Source organism: Pezoporus occidentalis, unplaced genomic scaffold, assembly GCF_034315485.1.
Source record: "Pezoporus occidentalis ecotype Australia unplaced genomic scaffold, CSIRO_AGI_Poc_V1 ctg93, whole genome shotgun sequence".
Classification (NCBI taxonomy): domain Eukaryota; kingdom Metazoa; phylum Chordata; class Aves; order Psittaciformes; family Psittacidae; genus Pezoporus; species Pezoporus occidentalis.
The window spans coordinates 2,118,573-2,127,578 of NW_026916294.1; positions in this window are offsets into that span (position 1 = coordinate 2,118,573).

Sequence of the window (9,006 nt, forward strand, 5' to 3'; positions counted from 1 at the left end):
GTTCCTCTTATCTTTACTTTTAACATGTGTGTCCAAATGAGTCTTTTGAGCCACAGGGCAGGTTTTCTTTTTAATGGCAATTGATTTATCACAGCTTAGGCTGTGATTAGACAATTCGTTTCTTTGCATCTGCTTTCATCTTTCATGAAGGGCAATAACAATAATAAATTATCCTAGGTCTCTGCATGCAAATAATTATTCTTTTATCACACTTGAGTCAGTGTTCTATGGTCTTGATAAAATTGGGATTCCCTGTCTATCAACCAGCAGTTTAAAAGGTGATTCTGGTTAAGGATCTGTAAGAGACGGACCTAATTATTTTCTGCAGTAGCTCAAATGATGTCATGAGCTGAACGTTAAATGAAAATATAGGTGATTGCAGATTCCTCTCTACATAAGCAGAGTGAGACTGAATAAAAAGCAGATCCTGAGCAAATAATAGTGTCTGAAATAAACGTATCTGGTCAACAGTCATTAAACATATTTTCCCATACATAGAAATCTCAAGTCTCATCTGTAAGCTTTACAGCCGAGTGTAATAATCTTTCTTTTTTCCTAACAATAATTCATGTAACAAGAGGCTTATCCACACATGCACAGAAGGTTACAAATCTATTGTCAACACCCTATATCTCATGGGTATTTTAGGAAGAAAACCCCCTTGCTTGTCCTCTTTGACTCTTATCAGTGGCAGTGGTTATTTACGACCAGACCAGAAACAGAATTGGCACTACCTATTATTTTAAGTAGTGTGGATGTGGTCAGTGGGACTGGGCTTGCAAATTGGGTAAAGGCTTTAGACATAACGTTTCTTGTTGCAGTGCTTTCTCTATTATATTCCCACGTAACTAAAGTAATGAATCACATCAAGTTCAGAATGCCATTTATTAAGGTGTACGTAAACATGTCTTCTCAAATGCTAAGGGAATAGTAATGTGTCTTTTTAAATCCGCAGTTAAGAGCAGCAGTATATAACCAATCTGTTTAGATAATTATGGAGAATTAATGTCTGTTAACATATGGCCAATTTACTTCCTGTTGTCATCTGTTTGATTCAGCAGGGTTTTACTAACTTTTCTCATTTCCAGAGAAGAAGGGAGCCCAGAGTCAGTGTCTCATTGTTAAAAGGCATAAGGAAAGGGGGCATCCATAAGTGCCTCTGAGGTGAGGTACTGCATGCACAAAGCAAGCAGCTGTGTATTGCTGAGCTGGATGACATGGTTGGGAGTCCAAGTCTCTGCTATAACTATGAAAATTGCATGACTTGTGCCTCCTGAGAGAAATAAACCACCTCTAGATAGAGAAAGGAGACCGACCAGCTGCTAGCTTTAAGCTCTGTGTAATTTACTGAACTTCATAGTGCCATGGGCTCATTAGATTGGCCAGTGTCACAAGCACCAAGTATGCCAGTGGGCTAACAGATAATCCCCTTAGCATTAGCTGCTTAGTTGCTAAAACTGGAACCAAAATAATGGATGTCAGTCTTATTCAGCTTCATTATTTTAGTTAGACCTCTCCTTCAGATTTGAAGACCTACACAGCATGGAAAATAAATTCTCAAAAGCAATTAGATTGGCAGAGAAAGAATTTCTCTTCACCCCTTCAAACTCTGCACAGAACAGCATGTGTTTATCGTGCAGAATGAGACTGTGATAAAGGTACTTACATAAATGCCTTTCTAAATTGGTATTTTAAGCAATGTTTTGAGATGATCCTGTCTGGATATACCTATTATACTAATTTCAAATCATAAAGAAATGCTAACAGCCTTTTATGCAGCTGTACTTGTATAGATTTCAGAGGAAAAAAAAATCTTTTTCCTGCACTGTTAACCCATTCAAGAGTCTATGGGAATGTTATTTTCATGAAGTGGAAGCAAACTAAATGGCTAACATAGCCACCTCTTCACAGTCTCATCTCAGAAATAGCAGTAACTCTTTTTATACATCAGCCATGTGGTTAGGGCAGAAGATATCCTGAGTTCTGTAGCATGGACTTCAGTACTTTAGCCTTTACATTGTTTTCACGGGTTCAGGAAGATAACAGTTTGGGAGATTATTTTTGGTAGATGCAACTGCAGCTGTAATTCATTCGGTAGCAACCAGACTTGCATGTGTGCAGGAGGCAGAGCTACTGAGGGAGGAAATTAAATACAATCAACCCAAAAGACCCGTTCTTCCCTGGAGTGTTGTTTTGGCTTGCTTTTAAAGTGTGATAACATTGGAGGGAAGACTCCAAGCTATTTGTACGCTGATAGTCCTTTTACATTTCTGATGGCTGATTAAAACCAAAGGAGTGATGGCAGATAGGCAAAAACACCATGCATCTTGTCTTCTAAAGCTATAGAGAAACAGAAGGTTCTGGAGTTACAGGAGACAGGAGGGTGTGCAGCTCAGAGCAGGATCTGGTCCTGTGTTCTCTAGTTTGCAAGTAAAAATCAGTATGTGATTCCTAAGTATTGCTGTTAGAGGGCAGCAGACACCCTAAATCAGGTCTGGAGGCACTATAACTTGGTTCTGCCAGGGCTCTGTGGCATCTGCAGTGGTAGAGAATGCCCATTTCAGCCTCGGGATCCAGTGAGCAATGAATCTTCTACACTTTAATTTTGTCAGGTTAATATTTTCCATGCTCAGGCTGTCTTGAGAATTTGAACAGTTTTACAGCCATCTTCAGGATGGCAATAAATCTAAAATCCATCATTCTGCTAATGCCAAAAATATTCCAACCAAGCATTTCTTCAAATCAGCAAATGTTTCTAGCATTCCAGAGTGGAATTTGTACAAAAGTGTAATGCTGGACTCTAGGATTTTTTAATTTTTATTGATATAACAAATTCTATCATAATGTTCTGAAACACCCACGTAAACCTGTTGAATATCTGCTTTTTAAGCTTGCTGATATTTCATCAGCATTTCATCATACTCTCTTTATCAGGATACTTTCATGTCCTTCTCCTCTTTGAACTCTCATCACACATGTGTGTGGGAAGACAAAGAAACAAACAAAAAACTGGCCTAAGATTCTGGAAGGGTTTTAGGTTTCAACTCTTTCAATGAAGGGGCCTACAAGGAGAGGGACTCTTCCTCAGGGACTGCAGCAATAGGACAAGGGGTGATGGGTTTAAGCTGAAACAGGGGAAGTTCAGGCTAGATATAAGGAGGAAGTTCTTTACTGTGATGGTGGTGAGGCACTTTAATGGGCTGCCCAAAGAAGTGGTGAATGCTCCATCCCTGGCAGTGTTCAAGGCCAGGTTGGATGGGGCTTGGAGCAACCTGCTGTAGTGGAAGGTGTCCCTGCCCGTGGCAGGGGTTTGGGATTGGATGAGCTTTGAGGTCCTTTACAACCCAAACCATTCTTTGGTTCTGTGATTCTATGATATTTAGCAATTAGTTTAAGCGTTAAGCAAACCTGTATATCCTGACCTAGGAGGCCATCCTGTGGCAGTGGGGTTAAGTCCTGCAGATTCAATTCCCCAGTATAGGAACTATAATTTAATTATTATCCATTTTACTTTCCCACCTTCGAAATGGAACTGTCTGTACACCAGGCTCTAAGACCTATAAATACTACTCTATATAATGGCATTTAATTGGGTCCTCTGTATTTTTTGTTGTTTAAATAGCAGAAAGTTCAGTCCTAAGCCTTCAAAATATTTTTCTGGAGAAGTGTAGGATTTCCCTCTAAAGGTGGCATGCAAAAAAAAAAAAAAAAAAAGGGCAAGAATTCTCTGTTCTCCTGAAGAATGAAGATATTGCTCAGGTTCAGCAAAATATAATCTGGTGCTGTCTTCCTTTCCTTTCTGACATTCGTTTCTGTGGACAGTTAATAAGAACAGCCTATTTAAACACAACAGCATACTGTTAAATATGCCAACAGCCAGAAGACCCAGGCTCCTGCTTTATTCTACCTGGTGAAGGAATTAATCATTACCTCAATAAATATTTTTTTCTCTTAAGCCTTTCTGCTGACCTGTGGTAGTTTGAGATCTCATTTCCTTTTCCCAGTCTCATCTTTTTCAAGTCCTCTTCTTTCCTAATCCACTTCTTTTTTTCTAGTGCACAGCTATCACACCAAGGTCAGTCACAGCAACAACTGAACTGTATTTTTGATATGCATTTAGTTTTATTTAAGACACCACTTCATGACTGTGGAAACAGATATTAGTAACAGGAGTAATCTTTTTCAGCTGAAAGCAGAAGAGAAAATGTCAGTGTGCTAACTCTAGAAAAGAAAAGGTTTCTTTTTACCAGTTTCTCGGTGTAAAGTCTGAGGCTGTCCAGGAATAATTCTCCATCTGCTTCATTGAGACCAGCCTGCAGGTGGGGAATTAACACTGATGCATTCTCAAATAAAAGCTTCCACCTGCAATCTGGATATAAATACCCCTGGATTTTCATATATATATATATATATAAGTATTATATATGTATTACAAAATACATGCACCCAGATGTGAATATTGCTGGTGGTACTTACCTTCTGCCCTGTGTAAATAAATAAAAGCCTTAAATCTGAACAGTAGATAGCAACAACTTCAACGCTTTTTAGCCAGTGGGCATCTCAACAGAAAACTTTAGGGATATGTGCAGGTGCCTGTGAGCATTTGTAGAATGCAGCAAACCTTAAGGAAATTATATCATACAATACAAGAACAGCATGGGTTATTCATTTTCAGAATTATATGAACAGAATGAGAATATTAAAGAAAAATAAATATTAAACAAAATAAAAATAAAGAATTGCCCATTTTCTCACGATGGATCCAGGAGCTCTCTCTGGTAGACCCCTGTTTGCATGCAGTCTAAGCTGCTGCAGGCTTTATGGGGCTGCAGCAGGTGCAGAGAGGATTCCCTGTCCTGAAGTTTCCTGGCTTGGCTGTGCAACAGAGGAAGCAGAGAATGAAAGTCTGGAACATGCAACTGCTCTTGGGAGCACCCTGGCTCAGGAGCAGGAGCGGGCCCTGGCCTGAGGCTTCTCTTCTGAGGTGTCCACCTAACACCTCTAGCTACAAGGATTGCTCAAGTCATGTCTGAAAAACGGCTGCACTGAGGATACCAGAGCAGTCCCTCCCCACTTCTAGGAGATACTTATATTGTTTGAGTACTCTGACCTAGCTGAATGTGGAAATATCATTTGAACAGCCAGCCAAAATACCCACTAATAAACTTTAACTTCTTCCAGTGTCACCCCAGGAGCTGTAGCTGGAAATAATTAGTTACAGGAGACTTCTAAAGCTTTACTGCTTCATGGTTTAACTACTTTGTCCTAGTTGACCACAGTTCAGAGCCAGGGGAATGAACCTGTTTGCACTTTGTTGCTAACACTGGCCTGTCACAAAGAGCTTTCTATGACTGTGCTGCTGCAGACGGGAGGAATGTATCAAGTCATTAAACCAGATTAAAAATGGGAGATGCTGAGTTTTCCAAACCACCAGCAGAATAAAAGCCTGAGGAGTATAAATGTAAACCAGCAGATGAAACACATTCCCTCAACCCAGGGAGCACAGGCTGAAAACCACTTTTCATCTGCAATTAGAAAAGGAATAGGGCCAGCAATGCTCTTTCACCTCTGTACAAGGCTGTTCCAGGTATTACCCTATAATACTGCAGCAATCAAGGGCAGTTTTACTTATGATCTTTATAGGTGGCAGGCTGGGCTTTTATTTTTGATGGGGAAAGATTAAAAGGCTCAAGACAAGTGTACTAAGATCACAGAGCTGCAGTTACTCTCCTTCCCAGGGAGACAGGAGCTCCCTCTCAGCTCCTACAGAGATTTCCTTTCTATATGTATTTGATGGCTGAACAAAAGAGGGAAAAAGAAACACAGTGCAAATTGACCGACTTAGGGAAACTAGAGATATCCTGGCCAAGCAGGGAAGCAAACTGCACTGATACTCCAACTGAGTTCGGTGTCTTCCTTTGGAGTCCAGTATATCTGTCCTTTGAACTGACTGAAATGGTCTTATTATTGTGTGTGGTTTTTTTAATTGATCCAAATGGCGTAGCCATATCCTGCATGTTCTCTATATGCTCATATAGCCAATATCTCTGCAGACCTGTTTTCTAGAGCCCCCCCCCCCCCCCCCCCTTTTTTTTCTTGGGCTTCTTAACAGCCAGGCACTCCAACCCCAAGGAAACCAGAATACAACTGTGCAACTCCCTTAGCATTGGAGGTCTGTCTGACTGTTTCTCTTTTTGCCACACAGAAAATCCCTGCTCAAACAGCTCCCAAATGCAGTAGCATGACTTTAGTTCTTAATTATTTTCCTTAAACTGGCATTTAGACACATTTCTCATCATCTACGTCTTTTACACTGTCCTGGTTCTAGATCAGGTCACTGGGCAGCTGGCTCAGAATAGCCCTGACCCGGGAAACATATCTCTATTCTAGAAGTTAATTTTCTGTCCACCTGTATTTGTTCTGCACCACAAAACCCACCTCTCCCAAAGCGGATACAGCCGTTACCCTCCTTCTTTCACCACCTCTACAACCGCACTGCTCTCCACTCCTAAACACCGGTGTTGCTCTTTTATTACCTAAACCACGTCCCCATCGCTTCCCAAAGCATGGCCCACCTCTTCCAAAATGGCCACCCTTCTTGACTTTAACATTCTCAACTCCCAGTTCCAAGCCCTCACCTTTTTCTGAGGTGGGTGTAATTTAGGTTTAGTACTAAATCCTACTAGCCTTATTTGATTTCTTTTTGGTGTAGGTGAGATTATCTTTGAACTTTGAGTCTCTATTATACAAAGTAGATTAGTAGGCATGGCATTACAATAAAATACTCTCCTACACCATTAGGATTTATTTCATTCTCACTACAAATCTGACAGTTGTGTTGCCTTTCCTCTTTTTTAATTAAGTCCAGAGTCTTTCTGAACTTGATTAAATTATACTATAATAGCACTATAAGAAGTGAGCTTATTTGATAATTTACAGTGGCCTCAGTGTCTTTTGAAATGTTCAAATAAACAGTGCTACTTCTATCCAAGTCTGCTCCATTCAGAGGAAAGTTCATTGCCTGTTAGATATTATAGCTTAGGAACAGAGTGTTTTTCCTGCAAACCTTCTGTTTTCTCTCTGATTTCTAGAAGTTCAGGCTTACAGTAGTGCAGTAAGTTGTTGGGAAACACTTCAGTTTCCACTGGTCTTCCTCAGCATGAATACTCACACAAAACCACTACACCATCAGAAAACACCTAAAGGAAAAATGCCACAACAGCATTACCCCACCAACAAATTTCCACCTGAAAATTCCCACAGGGATACTCCACCATCAACAAAGTCCTGCATAAAAACATTTATGTTAGCACTAAGATTCCACAAGATGCTATCAAGAAACTAAGGCACACCTTTCTCCAGTGGGGGGACATTGGGTCATACTGGGACAAAGTCGGTGGGAAACGCTGGACTGCATCCAGCTGCCCCTTGGTTACTGACACTGAAAATGATTTAAGGCACGAAGGACAGTGATAGGGTAAGTGCTCATACTGATGTTATGCTCACACAGTGGATTAATGGAGGGGTTTGGATTCAATCTGAGCTGTTAATCCTTTCAATGTCACAGGAATCAAACACACAATTTTCTATTAAGGTTGGCTGCAAGGTTATGTGGGCTTGCTCCTCGTCAAATTATACATGATTCCCTCTTTCTGAAGTGTTCTGGGACCAGCATTGCTCACAGGAAGAGGTGAGAGACATCCCTGCCCCACAGAAATGGTGTATTTCTGGTCTTAAAGGAAACAACCTCTTCCCTTAGTGGACAGTTGCAGGCTTGGGTAGATAACAGATACGAAGCTGTGTCACAGAAATTTGTTGTCAAGGTGTTGTGGTTTAAGCCCAGCCTGTCACTCAGAAACCACGCAGCTGTTGCTCACTCCACCCTCTTCCTCCCCTCGCTCCCGGAGGAATGGGGAGGAAAATCAAAAGAATGTAACTCCCATGGGTTGAGATAAGCACAGTCCAGTAACTAAGGTATAACACAAACCACTGCTGCTACCACCAATGATAATAATGATAAGGGAAATAACAAGGGAAGAGAATACAACCGCTCGCCACCCGCCAGCCGATACCCAGCCCAACCAAGCAGTGATCAAGCCCTTCTGGGCAACTGCCCCCAGTTTCTATAGTGGGCATGACATGCTGTGGTATGGAATACCTCTTTGGTCAGTTTGGGTCAGGTGTCCTGTCTCTGACTCCTCCTGGCTTACCCTCCTCCCTGGCAGAGCATGAGACTCACAAAGTCCTTGGTCAGAGTAAACATTACTGAGCAGCAACTAAAAACATCGGTGTTATCAGCACTGTTCCCAGGCTGAAAGTCAAAACCACAGCACTGCACCAGCTACTAAGAAGGAGAGGAATGACTGCTACTGCTGAACCCAGGACACAAGGCCAATGCCCTGTCTTTATTATAATTTAAAAAGGCAAAAATAGCTGCTGAATAACACTTCATAAAAAAAAAAGAAAAGTTGTTTCCAGTAATCCTGCATTAAAATCTAACAGACTTTATTTGTCAAGTTCCCAGATAGGCAACAGCGGAAGTCTTTCTAGGAACATATTCAAAGCATTCAGAGGCATTTCTTTCAGGTTGTCTCCTAAATATTGTATCTTTTTCTTACTTTTTTTTGCAAATAAAAGTTATTTTTTCTTCACTTAGGGTATCTATAAAATATTATCTTATATTACGTGTTAATTTATAGTTCTATAATTTTTTACTGAATATGAATTCATTTTATCATCCTCTGTAAATCAGTAAGACCACAGTCTGCTCCGCTAGGCCAAAGCAAATGATTTCTTTCGCCTATGCTGAATTTGGTAATTCTGCCTTATTTTTTCATGCACATCAAGGTACTCCATTGCTGTAGTTCACATTACTGTATCCCTGACAAATTGAAATTCCATTGCACAAAACCCAAAATTAAACAACCCACCCAAAAACTTCAAGTCAATATATGGATGTACATCAAATTTGACATATTACCAATGATTCACTAAGCTGCAGTTAGA